The sequence below is a fragment of the Thamnophis sirtalis genome, unplaced genomic scaffold (genome assembly GCF_051295495.1).
Source record: "Thamnophis sirtalis isolate CommonGarterSnake01/CBP01778 unplaced genomic scaffold, rThaSir2_p1.2 scaffold_7, whole genome shotgun sequence".
Classification (NCBI taxonomy): Eukaryota; Metazoa; Chordata; class Lepidosauria; order Squamata; family Natricidae; genus Thamnophis; species Thamnophis sirtalis.
The window spans coordinates 33,633,293-33,654,331 of NW_028261387.1; the positions used below are offsets into that span (position 1 = coordinate 33,633,293).

A 21,039-nucleotide genomic window follows, 5' to 3' on the forward strand; every position below is an offset into this window, starting at 1 on the left:
GTCCATGCGTGCACCTTAACTTGCGCAAATTGAGCTATGCGCACTGGCCCACTTGTGCAACCTGGATCCAAATAGGCCATGGTCTGGTAGTGGGCTGCAGCCCAGGCATTGGGGAAGCCTGTTTAAAATATAAAGGGAAAATTGAAATAGATATTGAAATGGAGAGAGAACGCTAATGTATGAGCTAATGAGGTATATTCTTTCTTGAAAGGTCTAGACTTCTGGATGCCATCATATCACATTCTGATACTGGTTGTCTTGATCCATATCTCAGAAATAAATTCAGCCAAAATGTAATTTCAAGTGCACAATTTAATGTTGTGTATGTTGTTGTACTTGACAATGAAGTCTAATGTACTGAGGTTTTCCAATATTAAAAGCTCTATGACAAAAAAATAACAAGTGGAGAGAGAGGCCACATTTTACATTTATAATTTAAACTTTATTAACTATGCATAACATTTATAACCAAAAATGCAGTCATTTCCTCAGTCAATATTGTTAATCAGAGTTTTATTACGAGCAAGATGTTACTTTCCAATACTAAAGTGGATTTCTTAGGTTTCTTACAGACCAATGTCAAACAGCACAAAGATTGTGTGTGTGTTTTAAAAATAACATCCATTGTAAAGAGAAGTCTCAGGTCAAGATCATTTAGAACTGTCCAGGTGGCTCCTAACAATACTTTAATATCAGGCAATCTGTTCCAATAACAACTGGCTCAATGCTATATTTATGGCTTCAAGCACTCAGTCCTTTTCTTTCTTGAAAGTGAAGTGTATTGCATATAGAAAAATAACATGGGGGAAAATATCCCATGATTATGGGAAGGATTCACGTGTAATCTTTGCAGAACTAGCAGTACAAATTACAAGATATCAAAATTACTGAGATGAAAACTCATTTTATCGTTCATTAGATTCAGTTTACCTTTGTTAGAAGAATACACCTCAGCAATTGTAACATTATTTAAGTCATGACAGAAAGACTCACATCTTATATTTATCTTCCAATTTCAGATTACGAGTTGGGAAAGTTGACATACGGTGATGCTTCTTAAAACAGAATAGTTTCATGGGCAAGGAATAGATCTAGACTGCAGCTACTGATGATGTACAATTCAATTTTTATTTTGTTTTGCATTCATAGTATAATAAATAAGTCTTTAGCTACCAAAAGCTGTGCCAGCTAGTGTGGAAATTCAATTTATAGTTGCATATTTTTAAATAGGGAGCTTTTGAATTCATTTGATTAAATTCTGCTTTCTTGTGGCCTTAATGAGAATTTTAATTCTCAAGGGATTTTCACTAGGCCCAATGGAAAAATGAAACTATTAAATTTCAGTAAGTGCAAGAAACCAACTTCTTTGGTCTTAAATAAAATCCTTAAGTGTAGCTGAATATATTTATATTGTTGTAATACATATTGGCAGAACAATAAATTGCTTTAGGATTTACAATCTATTCAATCCTGCTTTACATTATAAAACCATTTTATTTTCTAAAGAGGCAACATAGTTCCACCACCTATCCATTATTAACTAAAGGGATTATATAATTTAGAATACTATATTAACCAAATAATAACCTAAGAGAATAATGAAAATAAAACAAATAAATAATAAACAACAGTTTGCAAATTATGTATATTAGGCTGCAATCCTCTACAAATTTTGTGGAGTTTGAGACAATTTAACTGTGATTAGAAAAATACAATTTAAATATTTCACATACACTCTCCTTGGAACAGAATCTTTTTCACTTTCTTTAAAATACTGGTGTTCATGGTAATTTATCAGTAAGGTCTTGAATTTGGTATTTAGTAGTTAAGGAACATATTCTGGCTCATTCCAAAAGCCCCCATTCAAAGGATCTGCACAATCTATGTGTCAATGGAAACAATGATCTACAGCATTTATTTATTTATTCATTTATATTTATATTCTGCCCATCTACTGAATCCTATTACTATAGAATTAAAATGAATAATAACATGCAGAAAATAAAGGTAAAAAAATAGAAATGAAAATAGTGCTAAAATGTATTAATAATTGAAAGTCCTACTTTCTGAGTGTAGACTGAGCGGTAAAAAGAGGGAACAAGAGACTCTTTCACATTTATCATAATTGCTTCTCTGAAGATGGGTGGTAAGTCACGTTCAGTGTTATTAGCATTGTGATGTCACTTTAATACTTCTGAAGTTTTCCCCAGTGATTTCATTTGTTGAAATGCTGAACAGTGGGAAGCCTGGAGGATGGAAAGGGAACAAGAAGGAGCACCTATGGGTTAAATCCTACTGAAGAACACCAAGGATTATGATATCAAAAGTGGATGAGAAATTCCAAAGAATTAGCAATTCAGCACTGAACTATCCAACTTCTAGCAGAGGTCATCCATCAAGAAAGCCTGATTAAAATGGGTCCAGAAATCATTATCTTCCAGGAGGGTTTAGAATTGCAAGACCATCAGTTCTTCAGTCACCTTTCCTAGCAATGGCATGTTTGAGAGCAGGTCTAGAATTGCATAGTTCCCTGGTTCAGGTAAGGGCTTCAGTGGAGCTCTTATCAATGTCTATTTTAGACATTAGTGAGAAACAAATCTCCACTCCTGCACTCACCCCAATCTAATGGTGGGTTTCTACCGGTTTGGACCGGTTTCGGCCAAACCGGTAGTGGTTTGGCAGCCTGGGTTGCTGGAACCGGCAGCGACCCAGGCCTATCATGCCCCTGAACTGGTTCTCCATCTTGTTTTTTGCTTCGGTGCATGCGCAGAGCAATTTTGTATTGCACTTTACATGTGTGCACAGCACGCATCAAGCGTACGCAAGCAGCGTGCCTACAAGCAAACTGGCAGTAGTGTACAGGGGGCTGGGTGGTTTAAAAACACCATCATAATAAAGAAAAGGACCAAAATAAAACATTGCACCAAGGAGGACAAACACTTAAATCACTCCAGTGAGAGGTCACTTGCTCAAAACCTACTGGAAGACTTAGATTTTAAGGCTTTCCTAAAGGACATAGGAGCATAACCAGTGGTGGATTCAGTTGGTTCACACCGGTTCGGACAAACCGGTTTTTAAATTACCCATCCCCTGCTATTAAAGTGGATCCTGGGTGCTGCACTGCAATGGGGCAACGGAACGGCTGGTGCAAGGGAAGACCACTTTTCCTTCTTCTCCCTGATCCACCTTCCCTCAGGATGGCTGCTCCCACTATCCACTTTGATAGTGGGGTGGGTGGGTAATATTTTGCATGGTCAAACTAAACCCTGCAGTTTCCCCTATATTCAATCGTGCTGCCAACATAATTCCTCGCCCCTCTCACTTTTGCCTGCAGACTGACCAACACCCCCTGCAAGCAGCTCCATGCGGAGGGGGGGATCCCTCCCTCCACTTCCCCCCAATTCTTCATATTCCTGCGCAAGCTCTCGGGAGCATCAACTCGTCTCTATGGTAACTCCCTTCCTTGTTCTTCGGAAACCTCCCCTCTTAAAGGAGCCGCATCCAGAAGGCTGAAACAGCCCAAGACCAATGTGCAGACAAGCATCCTCAGAAACAGCCTTTTGGCAAAGGGTGGAAATTTTACAACTGGTTGACCCAGGGTCAGGTTGGAAGTTGCAGGAGCATGTGGGGTAGAATGGAGAACAGGAATGGGCCACACCTCCCACAACAGCCATCCTGACCCTGGATGAACTGGTTAAATTATTTGAATACCAGAACTCTGGGCAGAACTATGCAGACTTTTAGAATGATGTTCTAAAGCAGTTCCTCTACTCACCCTAATTTAGCATTTGTAAGGTCTGTGGATTTCAGTTCTGAGAACTCATTCTGGGAGCAGTAGATCATACATTTTAAAGTTGCCAAGTTTAAAGCACACTGTTCTGATAGAAAGGCATGGCTTTTGAGAGCCACTAAACACAATATTTTGCTCTATTTTATGTTTCTGACAGCCTTAGACTACTGTTTCGGGCGGCTTACAAAGAAAATATAAAAAACATAAAAACAATAGAATTAAAAAAAATCATCCATCAAATTCATTCTAGTCAGGGCCGGACCTCAATAGTGAGGTCAACAGCCCCAGGCCTGCCAGAACAGCCAAGTTTTTATGGCTATCCTGAAGGCTATCAGAGTGGGTATGGTCCGGATTTCTGGGGGGAGCTGGTTCCAAAGAGTCGGAGCAGCCACCGAGAAGGCTCTCCTCCGAGAGCCCGCCAGCCGACATTATATGGCCGACGGCACCCAAAGGAGACCCAATCTATGGGATCTTACTGGTCGCTGGGAGATATGCATCAGCAGGCAGTCTCGAAGGTATCCTGGCCCTAAGCCATGTAGGGCTTTAAAGGTGATAACCAACACCTTGAATTGAGTCCGGAGACCAATAGGCAGCCAGTGTAGCTCACGGAGGATAGGTGTAACGTGGGTGTACCTCGGCATACCACTATCACCCGTGCGGCCACATTCTGAACTAACTGCAGTCTCCAAACACTTTTCAAGGGTAGCTCCATGTAGAGCGCATTACAATAATCCAGCCTCGAGGTGACAAGGGCATGAGTGACCATTAGAAGCGCATCCCGATCCAAATAGGGCCGCAATTGGTGCACTAAGCGAACTTGGGCAAAAGCCCCCCTGGTCCCAGCCGACAGATGATGTTCCAATTTCAGCTGCAAATCCAGGAGGACTCCCAAATTGCGAGCCCTCTCTGAGGGGTGTAAATTTTCTCCCCCCAGGGTTAAGGATGGACTGTCCAAACAGTCCTTCGGGGGCAACATCCAAAGCCACTCAGTCTTATCGGGATTGAGCACAAGTTTGTTTGCCCTCATCCAGACCCTAACAGCCTCCAGACATCGGCACATCATGTCCACCGCTTCACTGAGCTGACAAGGGGCAGAGAGATATAATTGAGTATCATCAGCATATTGGTGATACTTTACCCCGTGCTGTCGCATGATCTCACCCAGCGGCTTCATGTAGATGTTAAATAGGAGGGGGGGGACAGGAACGAACCCTGCGGCACACCACACTTGAGGGGCCTAGGGGTCGACCTCTGCTCTCCGACCAACACCGACTGCGACCTGTCAGAGAGGTAAGAGGAGAACCACCGTAATACGGTGCCTCTCACTCTCACCTCCCCCAGGCGTCGCAGAAGGATACCATGGTCGATGGTATCGAAAGCTGCTGAGAGGTCAAGAAGCACCAGGATAGAGGAATGTCTTCTATCCCTAGCCCACCAGAGATCATCAGTCAGGCCGACCAAAGCAGTTTCCGTGCTGTATCCGGGCCTGAAACCAGACTGACAGGAGTCAGTCTTTCAAGGTCCATCGGAGTTGAAGCGCCACCACCTTCTCAACAATCTTCCCTAAAAAAGGAAGTTTGGAGACGGGATGATAAGTTTTTCAAAACAGCTGGGTCCAGGGAAGGCTTCTTGAGGAGGGGTCTCACCACTGCTTCCTTTAATGGTTGTGGGAAAAACCCCTCCTGCAAAGATGCGTTGATAATCATCTGGAGCCAGCCTCGTGTCACCTCTCTGCTGGTCGAAACCAGCCAGGAGGGGCACGGGTCTAATGAACAGGTGGAGGCACTCATCGCTCCCATGGCCTTGTCCACTTCCTCTGGGGTGACAAATTCAAACTCATCCCAAAAAATCTGATTAAGACTAGCCCTCGGCATCTCGGCTGGCATTGCCCAAACGGAGTCCAGGTCTGTCCAAATCTGAGTGATTTTATCCGACAGAAACTGAACAAACTCCTCAGCTCTTCCCTGCAAGGGTTCCCCCACCTCCTCACCTTTCAGGAGGGAGTGGGTCACCCTAAACAGGGCGGCTGGGTGAGATTCAGCGGACGCAATAAGAGCGGAAAAATGCGCACATTTTGCCGCCCGTATCACCACTAGATAAGTCCTAATAAAGGCTCTTAGTAGTGATCTATCAGACTCAGAGTTACTACCCCTCCAACGTCGCTCTAGGTGTCTCTTTTGGCACTTCATCTCCCGGAGTTCCTCGGTAAACCAAGGTGCCCTCCTGGAGCCGCTGCCACGGAGAGGCCTCAAAGGCGCAATCTGATCCAATGCTCCAGCCGCCACACTATTCCAGGCAGCGACCAAAGACTCGGACGGATTGCAGACAAGGGAGTCAGGTATCTCTCCAAGCTCCCTCTGAAACCCCTCAGGGTCCATCAGGCGCCTGGGGCAGAACCACTTAATTGGCTCTGCCTCCCTGCAGTGTGGGGGTAGTGTCCTGAAGTCAAGCTTCAGCAAGGAGTGATCTGACCATGACAAGGGCAAGGTCTCTATTCCCCTTAAATCAAGATCACGTCTCCACTTGTCAGGTGCGACTTCATTTAATAATCAGGAAAGAAACCACTCAACTCCATTTGTTTGAAATCAAGTGTATTTTTACTAATTATAAACGAACAGTAGCAAAGCTAAGCTGAATCTGGTTAATTAGGCGCGAAAGCAAAGAATATCATGTATAATTCAATCCCCTCCCCTTGGCACCCCAGTCCATAGTCCAATTATAATGCACCCAACTGTCAGGTGGGACATAACTTCAAAAGACATCACCAGGATGGAATGCCGGACAGTTAACCTTGGTGGGAAACTCCCTTCCTCCACATGTGCAGTAAGATGATCAGGTCAGCATCTAGAATCTTCCTCCAGCACATCATGATTCCCCTCCCAAATACCAGCCCCCCCTTCCTGTTACAATGGCAGCCGAAGCAGCAGCAAAGCAGAGGCTGACACCACTGCCCCGAGAGAAATATTTTATTTATTTATTTATTTATTTATTTAGTATGCTGCCCACTCTCAAAGAGACTCAGGGCGGCTTACAGATAAAAAAAGGGAGGGGGGGGACATACAAAAAAATAAAAAACATTAAAAGTTCAACAACATTCATAACTCAGGATGGGGCTGGATACATCAACAGCCCCAAGCCTGCCGGAACAGCCAGGTCTTGGTCGCTTTGCGGAAGCCCGGAAGGGTAGTAAGGGTCCAGATCTCAACGGGAAGATCGTTCCATAGGGACGATACAAGGTCAAGCGTGTGTCCTGCCCTATGAGTGGGATCCTGAACTACCTGGGTCAGGCCCATGGTTGTCATGGAAGCCATGAACTCCTGTGCCCCATCAGAGCGTTCACCGAGAGATGGTAGATTAAAGTCCCCCAATACCATAAGTCTGGGGAACTCCACCGCCAACCTGGCTACTGCCTCTTGTAGCACAGGCAGGGCTGTCGTGACGCAGCTGGGAGGCAGGTATGTCAACAGCAAGCCCAATTGAACCCTTAGGTCCAACTTCAAGAGGAGAGACTCACACCCCACAATCTCTGGGGCAGGGATCCTGCGAGGAACTAATGACATTCGGACGATAACTGCTACTCCCCCACCCCTTTTCTGGTGTCGTGGTTGGTGGAGCACCTGAAACCCATCTGGGCACATTTCTGAGAGGGGAACACCCCCCTCTTGGCCCAGCCAGGTTTCGGTTATACATGCCAGGTCTGCCTCCTTGTCCAATATTAAATCTCGGATGAGGGGAGCTTTGTTCACAACCAACCTGGCATTTAGCAACAACAACCTGAGACCGGGGCTCTGCACTCCTCTGACACCAGATCCTTGAGTTGAGCCTGAGGGGCCGGAACAAGCAATCGCTGTAATGTAGCAAGTCCTTGTTTCCCGATAATGGCTGCCCCTACATCTCCCGCCATATCTGCCCCTCCCAGTCATGACCAGGATGCTCCGACTTCCCCCTATCCACATAGACCCCCCCCCTCTCCCACGGCCCCCCTTCTTTCCAAGTTCATTTTTGGTTAGAAATAGGTCATAGAAAGCACTGGATTGACATACTTATTACTTCTGTTTTTACACTGTAATTGTGTTTGTATGCATGTGTTTGGTCCCACTATGCTTTCTTAGTCTGACTGGGAAGTTGAAAACTATTAACCAGCATCAGACCAAGCATAGTGGATCATGATCCATGACATTAAATGAAGAGACCTACATCTTGTAGTGGATTTCCCACACAAGAATTATGGGGCTAATAGCTCGCCGAAAGTACAAAAATATGGTACTCTTTTACATCTGAATTTGTTAATTCAGTGAATTCCTAATCTTGGTTTGGGGAACTCAAATGATGGCTTTATATGCTAGAATGTGGTTATTGTAATTTGGGATGGTAGTCTCACTTTTGGCTCTTTCCAAATTTACGATTCCATAAAAATAGTTTTACTTATTGCCTAATTCTTCCTTTCAATAGCAATAGCACTTAAGACTTATATACCACTTTACAGTGCTTTACAGCCCTCTCTAAGTGATTTACAGAGTCAGCATATTGCTCCCAACAATCTGGGCCCTCATTTTACTGACCTCAGAATGATGGAAGACTCAGTCAACCTTGAGCTGCTTAGAACTGAATTCCTGGAGTGAGCAGTGAGAACCTCTATCAGCTACAATACAACAATTTTAGCATAATCAATGTTAATGGGCCTGAACTATATTCAGAAATATAATAGGGAAGTATCATTTCTTTTTATAAGTTATAAAACTGACTCATGGAATTTCAATTACTCCAAATCCTGCTCTGCTCATTCTTAGTTAAAAGTGACACTAAAAACAACACCATAAATTAATCCAATTGGGAAACCTGAATTTTAATTTCAGCAGCAGATATTTTTCTCTCTCTTGTCAATGTATTCAAAATTCTATGTAATTGGATGAAATGTTGAGATTTTAAGTATAGCTACAGACACCATAGCGGGACACGGTGGCTCAATGGCTGAGATGCTGAGCTTGTTGATCAGAAAGATCGGCAGTTCTGCGGTTTGAATCCCTAGTGCTGCATAACCGAGTGAGCTCCCGTTACTTGTACCAGCTTCTGCCAACCTAGCAGTTCGAACACATGTAAAAATGCATGTAGAAAAATAGGGACCACCTTTGGCGGGAAGGTAAGAATGTTCCATACGCCTTTGGCATTTAGTCATGCCAGCCACATGACCACGGAGACGTCTTCGGACAGCGCTGGCTTTTGAAATGAAGATGAGCACCGCCCCCTAGAGTCGGTAATAACTAGCATGTATGTGCAAGGGGAATCTTTATCTTACAGACACCATGTTCCAGGTAACTAAATAATTTCAGTATCATTGGAAAAGTAATTACTATGAATATCTAAGGAAAGACAGGCTGCAAATTCTAATTCAGCCCCATGTATGGGATGCTATATTCTGGGCAGTAAAATAATTGCATTGTTAAACATCTAGAACACCAGTATATATGGCTTATTTGCTACTGTATATGTTTTGCATGATGTGCAGTTTCAGCTAGGGAATATTCATTAGGAATAAAATAGCATTATTATTTATTCTTTCCAACACTGAATTTTTAAAAATTTAATATATTACCATATCTCAAGAAGCTGCACAACCTGATAATTCTGGGACAGTTTGTCAAAAGATGATTGGGTTCAACACCACACTGACACTTTTGATATCCGTGATTACATAAATGATACAAAATGGCAATTTCCTAAATTCTGTAGAATTTAAATGATTTGATATATTAAACTCCTCCACATCTCCAGTGAAACATAATGTATAGGAATAAATTGAAGGGAAGTGATATTCTTTGCATAAGTGGCCATTTCATCACTTACATGAATATGAAAGTTGTGTTTATGTGTCTGTTATATTATTACTCGAACAGGATCAGTTTGTAATGGTATGTGAGAATGACCTTGGGAGACAGGGGAAAGAGCCACAGCCAGAGGATTGGTTGCACAATTGACCTGCAGAAGAAATGTGAGCATGGCAAACACCTCCCTAGTTTTGGGGGCAGCAGGAGAGAAATCTTATTTTCAGACTTGCATAATGTCACCTTACAACAATGGAGAACTAGCTCAGCTGAATGCACTTCCTTGTCTGGACTACCTTGCAAGGCTGATACAATTCTACATGTATTTTAAGAGCAAAGGGTTCCCCAAAATCATATGTATTCAATAAATGAGACATCTGAAGGACGTAGTTTGTGCTTACTTACTCCCACTACAGACTGCTTGGCACTTTCAGAAAATGCTGGCTCAGTCTTTGCCTTTGAATAATGAAACAAAAAACCGATGGTCAGCAAAGTGAAGTCATTAAGAATAAATCAGCCCTGTTTCCATCCAAAAAGAGCTTAATGTTACACTTTGCAGTACACCACTGTAGCTGTGCTTGGCTCTCATATTGATTTTTCCTCCTCTCCACAGCAGTGAACATATAGAATCAGCAGGTTCCCCCTTGCACTCAGTCACATTAAAAGAAAATAATGGAAACAAAAGACAGTAACGTCAGAAGCCTAATATGTAGAAGCACAACTGTGACACCTGGTCCTGACCAATGCATAAATATGCATAAGCAAGAGATGAACTTGCTGATTCTGCATGTTCATGGTGGGGGATGTACAATCAGCTGGGAGCAATGACCTGCATTATTTTTGCAATGCAAAGTTGAATAGAATCCCAGTAGATATAAAACCTGATACATGCCAAATACAGGGAAGCCTGAATCCATTTCTGAAATTCAAAACCACTCCACATTCTAAAATTGGCTGAAGTAGGAGAAAAGCATCTGTTTCCATGCAAAATGCTGTTTTAGCTTTTTAGACCTGATATATTTTGTGACTTTTCTGAGAAAACATCTATGTAAATTCTCTGTTGCTTAATTTTTTATTCAGTCTGATTTAATTGATTGTGAGTGAAGGCTGGTAGTTATTTCATTTACATTTAAAATTTCTGTCAGACAGACTCCATTACACTTTCAAGGGTATGAAAGGAGCTTTTACTTTGCACCTTTCAACCAGCAATGTTGTAACAGTGAACATTAATTCCTCAATCACTCTTTTAATTAGACACTCCAAAAAGTGAGAAATGGAGTAATGGATGTCTAAGTCCCACTATTAATAACACAAATTTGCTGTATGTTTAGACATTTTGAAATCCTACTCAGTTCAAAATCTATAACAAGTACTGTTCATGGCCATTAGTTTATTCAAATTTAAATAATTATACACCAGATTTAAAAACATTCACAATATTATAATTATAATTTAATACATATAATACTAAAATACAATACTTGAGTGGAAATTGTTATTCACAGAATCATAAAAAACAGAAACAGCCATATTCTGGAAATTTAAATTCCAAGTATTAACCAAAATTATTTGAAACTTACATAAAATTATAGTTCTTTGACAAATGGAAAACAGAAATCAGTTTTTATATTAACTTAGGTTAAAATTTAAGTCTTTGATAACTATCAGTATCTATTGGTCTCTTGACATTTCGAATTTTAAAAAATAAAATTTGAAATATTTTAAAATAAAAATTGAAGGCATATAATAAACATGATTTGATATGTTATTTTATCTGTTGTTAAACTAAACGACTAAAATTTGACATCTAACTTCCCATTACTAGATACTACCTCCTCCTTGGATTCAAGCCCAGAGAACTATCTGAATCCTATAAGCTATGTGAAATATCTTTAACTCCAGATAGATGGTGAACATCTTTGTCAAATTATTTTAATAATTTCTGGCCATATTAGAAAATGTTGATGTTCTTTAAATATGGTTAAACTACTACTCCATTCATGTCGGAAGCTTCTATCAAGGCACTTATGGGTTGAAAGTGACATCACTGTTACACAGGGGATGTCTGAGGGGGTTCCTTTCATGTCCATTAATTTCCCATCAAAGTGGTATCTATTTATCTACTCACATTTGCATGCTTTCAATCCGCTAAGTGGTTCATTCCATCGCTCAGCTTGCTCTTGGGTTTTGAACTGCTGTCAACTTCTTAATGGTCTTTTGACTCAGTGTCCTAACCCCATGAGCCACTGAAATCCCTTAAATATGGCTATGAAATATTTGGATGTTTTTTTTTAATTTGTACCAGTTCACAAGCATGATTGCCTTAAATCTTCAAAATCTGTGGGTAAAACGTGCCTATTTTTTTAGGCAGATTGTTTATTCAATTAATTTTGTAGGTCACACCTATACCACAGTCTCAATCACTTGCTTCCCTAGCTTTAAATAGTAAATTACTTTTCTTCTCAGTATCATATATCATCTTCCCACACTTCATTTTTTTCAATAGAACGATTGAAAATATGATATGTACCATATCATTATGTTCAGCAAAAACATCTTAAAACACTTTAATTTTAATGTTATGACCTACAACAACACTGGAACATGGGAGTCAAAATGGCAATTGTGACTGCATGTAGTTCTGTCCCAAAGGGCTCCAACTGCATGTTCACAGCCACTATATTTCTTTTGATCCCAACATCCCTGCATACAGGATAAAGAAACTCAAAAGCGATTTGAGTTTTGAGTGATTCTAAACCTGATTTAAAGAGCAGATAAGGCTTGAAAAATATTGCACATGTATTTGCTTGCTCTTTTTTTAGGCATGTCATATGAACATGGCTTTTATGCTGAAGCTTCAGAGTTAATTAAGATGAAGAAGTTGTAACTTGTTTTATTTATGGCTTATGCCATAAATACGTAACTAAATAGGTAGTAAGCATGGACGGAGGAGATATACTTCACTATATTGTGATAACAGTGTGCTTCATTTCAGTACTTGAGTTTGGGCAAATCCACCTCAGCTGAGTGCCTAACATTGAGAAAAAATAACTAATGTCAACTGTTGTTCCTGTTTTTCAAAGGTTTTCTTTTACAAGTACCTTAGAACATAAAGGAACTCTGTATAAGAAGCATATTTTAGCTTAATGCCAGAATCTATCCCTTTTATTTTTTCACAGGGTAGTGTACACTGTATGCTGGAATGTAACACCCACAATTTCTTCTACTCCTATACATCTGAAGTATGCCAATCTGAGAAATTAACCTTATCTCAAATGAAGGCAGGCTCCAGATGCTTAAATATACAGACATCCTACATACTATTGTCTCCTTTCTTTAACAATTTCAACAATCAAAATATGCAAGTCATCTAAATAACCTGAGGAAGGTGCTTTTGCATGCTAGTGAGTTTTATAATACTTCACTTCCAAAGACAAAATTCCACATGCAATTTCTGTTATCTCAAAGCACTCTTTTCCAAAAGCATTCTTATCCACTCCTAAAGTTGAACACCTTGCAGGTGGAAGTGAAGTTGGTATTATTTTTATGCAATTCAGGATTACAGGGTCGTAAAAAAGGAGTTGCAGCAAATACTATTGTCTTGCAGACTCTACAAACTTAAAAAAAAGTTTGTTCTACTTTTAAATTTATTGTACATTGAGTTTGCAAATCTGTAGCTTTGAGAGACTTTTAGGTGGGAAAAAAAGTAGAGGCAGATACATTAGGAATAATTCCCTTCCCTGGTCATTACTACAAGAAACCTCCTTAACATCTATGGAACTGTCTGCCTACCATGTTGAGCAACTATAAATGGTATAGTGAAGGTCCCATCCTAACAGGAGGAAGGAGGAACATGGATCAAAATTCCATCTTGTTGACTGTCTGCCCCTCCTCCCCCCAACTGCAGAACACAGATGCCAGAAGTATACAGGTAGTCCTTGACTTACAACAGTTCCTTTAGTGACTGGTCAAAGTTACAACAGCACTGAAAAAAGTGACTTATGACCATAGTAGATATAGTACATACCTTTTTTAATGGAAATTATCAGTGACATCATCAAAGTAAACAAACCCACGTGCTGATTACGTCACCAGATCATGCCCCTAAGCGGAAGTGATGTGCACAGCCCCCACCTTCCGGATGTGACGTGCATAGCCCTCCTCCCCGGCTGGGGTGTGCATAATTGACCCCACGTGGTGCAGGTTTCACAAGATCATAATCCTAGCCGAATATGTTGTAATGGCCTAAGCCCATCATGATGAGTAGCCCTAACAGATAAGGTGTTGTGCAATATCCTAGCCCTATTTTTTTCCAGATAAGACGTGTTGAAACTTACCCCATCAAGAAAGATGCCAAGACTGTGTACATGATTAGTTTAACCCTAGATTAATTCTATGGACATTCAAGGGTGGTGGGAGGGGAGGTTGTGAACTAAAAAATGTTTTTTATTTGTAATCAATCTCCTAAGGGCTGCATTTAAACCCACTTTTTCCCCTAGAAGGTATTTATTTCTAGGCAATGTTGGTTTTAATTTTTGTTGAGACATGGGGTCTGCATTTAACCATTTTTTGTCTAAAAGGTATTTATTTCTAGGTAGATTGAAGCCCACCAACAGGAAAAGACAAGGAATATTAACAGGAATTAAAATGTTCACAATAGGCAACCCCGCCAGGTTGCATGCAGTGGATAAGCCTGTTCATTCATGCCTGGGATATGCCCTGACATGCCTTACTCACCCACCCACCCCATTCCTCTGTGATTCTGGGCATGCGCAAAGTGCACTTGTCATTACAAGAGCTGGTTAGTTTGCCTTAATTTCAGCAGTCTCTTGAAGATGGCAACCTCTGATTCCAAAGATGTTTTTAAAACAACAGCAAAAGCCAGCATCAAATGCTCTGACACAAGACCCCTGCCACCAGAATGCAACAAACCCTGTTGCAAAGGGTATGATAATGAAAGTTTTTTATTCAGACCTGTTTTGCATGGCTGCAGCATGGAGTGTTGTAATTTTAACGATGATGTGCAGAGTACTTACCGGCCAGTATGTGAAACAGCGAATGATGCTTCATTATCATTATGCAATGGTAAGTAAATGTTTTTTTATTTATGATGTTGTAAATGACACTGGAGTGGATAACTCACTAACAAGATGCGGTTTATATTTTGCAGACTCCAAAATAATAACTCATAAACAGCAAACTCTTCAAGACACCCCGATTTTATATTCCAGTGCTATTTGCCGCGGACATAAAGCTTCTGCAGATTTTTATGATCTAGACTATAACTGGGGTTCTGAGCTATTCCAGAGACCACACTATCTAAACAGTGAGTTAAAGAGCTGCAATTTGTGTAAAAACTGGTTTGCTTGCGGCTGCGGACATGATTTGTGGAATACAGACTCAACGAATTGTAAAATAGCATGTTATGCACCTCTATATTCTGCTTCTGATAGTGATGATGAGGGATATTTTTCTGATGGAGGGGGCATAACCCTCTGAACTCTGTATAGCCAATAAAAGATTGTGTTAATGTCAATGCTTGCCCCATTTGTCAGTGTTCTTTCAATATAATGAAGCATAAAAAGGTTCTAAGCCATATTTATTATACTCCAGAATATGTAGGGAGTTATGGAGGAGTAAATACCCTTTTCCAGGAAGCTAGAAAACATGATAAAAACCTGATCACGAAGCAAGTCAAGACGTGGCTGTCAGGGCAAGATGCTTATACGCTTCATAAGCCTGCAAGAATTAATTTTCCTAGAAATAAAACAGTAGTGTCCGGCATAGATCATCAATGGCAGGCCGACCTCATAGATGTCTCCAAAGTTTCTAAAGAAAACCATGGAAAAAAATACATCTTAGCAGTTATTGATATGTTATCTAAATATGCCCGGGCCTCCCCTTTATCTGATAAATCAGGGAGGGAAGTTACATCCGCCTTCCAGAATATCTTTAAAACAGGACGTGCACCCCGAAAAATACAGACAGATGCAGGTAAAGAGTTCTTGAATACGGCGCTGAAGAAACTTTTAGCACGTTATGGCATTCATCATTTTGTCACACATAGTGAAACTAAAGCAGCAGTTATAGAGAGGTTTAATAGAATTCTAAAAAACAAACTCTGGAGATATTTCACAGCTAGAAATACCCATCGGTATGTGGACATTTTGGCAGGCACTCTTCAGGGGTACAATAGCACTTACCATCGTAGCATTGGGACTGCTCCTAAAACCGTAAATTTGTCTAACGAAAGGGATGTGTGGCTGAGACTTTATGGGGTAAGTTTAAAAAGTAAAAGAAAGGAAAAATGTCTTAAGGCGGGGATCATGTCAGGGTATCTAGACTGAAAGGTAAGTTTGAAAAGAGGTATCAGCAAACCTATACGGATGAGATATTCATCGTCAAAGAACTGGGGACAAGGGGGGAAAGAGTGGTGTATAGATTAAATGATTACACAGGTGACCTGGTAGAGGGTGCTTTTTACTTTGAGGGGCTCCAAAAGGTTCCAGCTGACCAACAGCGTATATACAGAATAGAGAAAATTATCCAAAAAAGAGGGCGGGGAAGACACAGAGAGTTTCTAGTCAAATGGAATGGCTGGCCAGAGAAGTTCAACAGTTGGGTTAAGGCTACTGAAGTACAACATCTTTGAAATGTCAGATTTTTACATCACCCTCCCCAGCAATGCATCAGCAGCAATTTTTCCCCAAAACAAAAATTCTAATTTTACTATTCAATTAGCGAGATCGTTGGATCTTTCAGGGCCATGGGAAGTAGGTCTAGCAGAAATACAATATCCACATAGTTGGCATACATTAACATCTCCTGGATATTTTAAATTGCTAACGAGAGAAAGAAATGGCATTTTTCTTTGAGAAGCGGGTACTATAATAGCATCCGACAACTGTTAGAAAATATGAACAAACCTATATCAAATGCCAAGGATGGACCTAAGACAACCCTACATTATGATTCAGTGGGTCGGAAAATTAATCTTAAAGGAGATGAACCGCATACCATTCTAGTTAGCGGTGAACTTGGACATCTGTTAGGTATGTTCCCTGGATTCAGCACCTTATATGTTTACACAGACATTATAGAGCTCCAGATAGTAGGTGACTTCTATGTGCCGTTACTACGCTGTGTACCTGTGCAGGGACAAGACAATGATTTCATAACTATGACCTATGACTGTCCACATTATGTGCCAGTCAGCAAACATCACATTGATACCGTTACTATAGAAATCAAAACCGACCAGGACAAAAATGTGCATTTTTATCACGGGAAGGTGATTGTCAAGCTTCATTTTAGGCCTTGGAAAAGTGAAGGATGGTTGTAAACAAGGAGCACGGGAGACCTCAAGACTATGTGGTTTACTACAGGGCACAAGCTGGGGGAGGCCTTCCAGGCTTCCGAGGAGCCCCCATTATGTACGGGACCGGTTTAGGAGGGTTGTTCCATGGACTTTTTTTTGAAAAGCAATGCCTTTTTTGAGGCGAGGATTAGAAATCATAAAACCGCATGTGAAATCTGCTGCCAAAAACATCGCCAGAGATGTTGCAGGGCATCTTGTATCCCGTGTTGTTGAGAACGGGCAGGATGGATCAGGGCTGGCCATAGCCAGGAAGAATTACGCATCGGGCCCGTCTATTCCGTTTAAAAAGAGAAGACTTGTGCAAAAAGCCCTGTCATACCAAGAGGAGACATGTGCAGAAGAGGAAACCCTGTGACAAGGAAGACATATTCTAATACATTATGCCATTTATTCATTCTGCTTCAGAGAAATGTGTCAAATCTGAACTGGATCTTTTTCAACTGGCGCCTAACAGATCAGTATTGAAAACAGTACCTATATAGAGATCCCCCCTTTATCAGCGCTAACGCCCAACCCTTGGAATTTTTCATCACGGGGCATGGTGAGCATTACACGGACTTAAACAACACCCTCCTGTATGTGAGTTGCAAGATTGTAAAAGCGGACGGGTCACCAGTGCATGCAGGCATGCATGCCTTACTGTAAAATAAAGAAAAAGACTTAAATGTTTTAATGTTCACTGTGTTTTTATTCATTTTAAAAATTGAGCCAGTCACCAAACCTGAGCTGACTTCTAGGTTTTATTGTCCAAGGGCTAGTGGGTGTTCCTGTAAACATAGCCTTCTGCGCCCCAAAAGGTGCTGTCATAACAGTCGGGGCTAGCAGCAGTTTTATCCTTAACAACCAGAGTATCTTTCAACTTTTCTATTTGCTCTTTAACAGCAGTAGACCCCAACACAGAAGTTGGAACATTCACTTCAGCCATAGCATTCATAAAATCATCCCATCCTTTAGGTTTCCGCTTCTCAGTAGGGGCTCGGTGTTGCGAGGTGCCTTTCACCAAGTCTAAAATATTAGTACCGGGAATAGGTACACCTTTGTATAAAAAGGTACCCCAATCATCCCAAGTTGAGACGTCCTGGTGTTGTTTCATTTTGTTCAGCAAAAGTTCTGCATTTTTCCTATAACGAGTGCTCACACCGCTTAGGATATCATCCATAGCAGTGGTCTGTGGAGTTGTTTGTGGAGGCTGTTCTGCAGGGGTGGGTTTCAACCGGTTCGCACCGGTCCCTGCGATCCGGTTGGTCGCCGAACCCGGAAGTAAGTAACTTCCGGGAACGGCGAACCCCCCCCGCGCCCGCACACCCGCGCCCGCTCCTTACCCAGTTTTTACGAATTCTGCGCTTCCACGCATGCGCAGAACGCATACAGCGCCTGCGCGATCCTCCAGGAGCAGCTGGAGCATCGCGCAGACGCTAGTACACATGCGCGTGCTGTGTGCGTGCAGGTGCCACCGCGTGCGTGCATGAGGATGCCGCACGCGTGCGCGAGGACGCCGCCGGCCTCGTTCCAACCGAACCGGTTGGAACGGGGCGAGAAACCCACCCCTGCTGTTCTGGTAATGTTGGAAGTGGCTGAGGCTCCCCCAGTGGATAAATGAGATTCAGTTTGTCCTTTTCAGACTCATTTTGCCTGGTCAGTCTTAGATACCTCTGCAGTACAGATTTGTAGAGCTTACTCTTGTCATCCTCACTCAAATCATGCCTCTGAAGTATGTTGCGCATCTCATCATCCAACCAGTTAGTGGCCGTAGTCCCCATAGTAGGCGTCCTGCCCTGTAGCTGCTCCATCTGATGACGCGACACCAGATACATTTTCTCTGCATGGTCCATGGTTTACCCTGCTAACAGGCTAGTCAACAGAGGAATAGCAGCCCCTAGCAAGGGACCTATAAAACTGCCCGACTGAAGTATGATCTGTTTCTTCTTTTTGAGTGAAACCTTTCTATCACTCAGCTTTTTAATGACACCCTTCTTACTCTTTAGAGACTGGAATTGTGAAGGTTTCAGAGGAAGATACCCTTTTAGGGTGTTCAGTGCTATTTCTGCTATTGACCCCACCAGGTCATTATTAGCATTGCATAAAATGGCTTCTCTCTGTCTTGGTCCGGACTTTACTAAGATTTTTAAAAGCCCCCAATTTCTACGTAACCTCTCTGACATCTTAAATGAACTAGTGCTAAGATAACCGGGCTACAACTTTTTACTCTTCTTTTTCATTGTGTAAACAGTAGGCCAATCAGGGGGGAAGAGTCCCGTTCTTAGCCTATAGGATTCTGGAGTGGTGGCTGACAAATCTACTAATAGGTACCCGTGTGGTTTGTGAGTGGCATCTTGGAATACTTCTAAAAAATACTTTGTGTTAGTGGGATACATCTGCCTGGCCAGTGTGACAATTTGCATTTGATCACGGGGGCTTCTGAATAAAACCAATTGGAATTCAGAGCTATTGTCCTCATTTTCTTACATGGAAAAAACAGGATTTGTAGTATGAGAATAATGCTCAGGTTTCTGTGATGAACGTACTGTGTAAAAGCCTTCTCTATTTGGTCGCTGTCACCGACAGATGCCATGAGATCATCTATCACAGCTAGAGTTATTTGCTTTGGCGGAAACAAAACATCATCTTCAAAAGAAACGGAAGACCTTCCATAAACTTAATATAAGGGAATTTATTAAGCAGTTATTTGTACAGAGGTTGCCAACAGCTATAAAACCATACAATATTTTGAGGACTTTGAGACAATACCCCATCACCATGTTCTAACATTTGTTTGATAAAAAAAGATTTACCAGAATTGGACAGCCCACTTATAATACAGGAAAAAGGGTGTACAAATTGTGCAATGTTTTCCATAATCCTTAATAACCGTAAAGCAGTGTACAGTAATCCTCACTCTTTAATAACCTTTTATTATACACTACTTTTAAAGTTTTTCGGAGGACCCTCGTTTCTAGGGTCCACTGTTTCTTAACCCTGACAATTCCCAACTGTTCTACACTGATCTCTTTTTTTCTCTTTGCATCAGGCAGACAATAATCATCTACCAAATCTTTCAAACTGTCAAAGTTAACTTTACTGCTATTACTACAATTTAGCGTGATACCCTTCACTTTTACCACTGCTTCACCGTTGGACAAAGCATAAGAATACGTTTTGGGGCCGGCCGCAACAAACTCTGTTATCGTAGTGTTTGGTGGAATTTCGCTTGTCAGTTGTCCTAAATAATCATCCAAAGGGGGTGTCCATGCCCCCTCTCTACTTACAAAGATGACTGAATCGGTGTCATGGTACAGACACCTATCGCCCAGCCCCTCCAGTAGTCTGTATAATTCTAGCCGTGCATAAGCGGTCGTAAAGCTGGCAATGAATACATTAGTGCATGAGGATTTGGTGGGTTGGTTCTTGGCTGCTTTCCATGTCACGACAGCTGTCTCTGTATCCACAAACTCACATGAAGAAACATCATAATAGGGCACAAAAAGATATTTGAATAATTCCTCAGGGTTTGTCACCACTGATGTGGTCAGGTGATTGGTGCTCTGGCCAAACTTGCCCCACAATGAATTTTAAAAGAGTTTGGCAATCTGTCTTTTGGCAGGATTTACTTCAATGTGGTCACGTCGTAAATGGACCCCTTCCATCTTTTCGTAATCCTGAATATATTGCTCTTTGTCCTGATCTGTTTTGCACCGTTCAGGGTAACCACTGGCCTCCTGTTTCTGTCTGAGATGCATGTTCATATATCCTGACAATAGCTCATTTGAAGTTCTTTCAAAATGCCAGATCTCATAGATTTCAACAATTCTGTAACCTTTTTCTAAGGCTACATTCAATTCAACAGTACACCATGTTCTGGTCAGAGCTCTTTCTTCATTACTGTGTTTACAGGGGGAGGTTTGCAGTTTTTCTGTGCAGGTTGCGCACAAACTAAACATTAATTTGCCCCCTGATTTGTGAGGTAGGACTGGGAAATAGAGATTCATTGGCGGGTACACTTTGACTTTGACTAGCCCAAAATATTGCTTTATGTCCCCAAAGTTTTGATA

General features: G+C 41.5%; 1 long non-coding RNA gene across 1 annotated transcript in view; it reads right to left on the reverse strand.

Moving 5' to 3' along the window:
* Window positions 1-1,801: 1,801 nt before the first annotated feature.
* LOC148044595 (uncharacterized) overlaps window positions 1,802-21,039 on the reverse strand; it is a 51,537-nt gene continuing 32,299 nt past the window's right edge. Inside the window, exon 4 of the long non-coding RNA XR_015697268.1 lies at window positions 1,802-2,246. This is a non-coding gene — a long non-coding RNA (uncharacterized LOC148044595). The remainder of the gene's footprint in view (window positions 2,247-21,039) is intronic.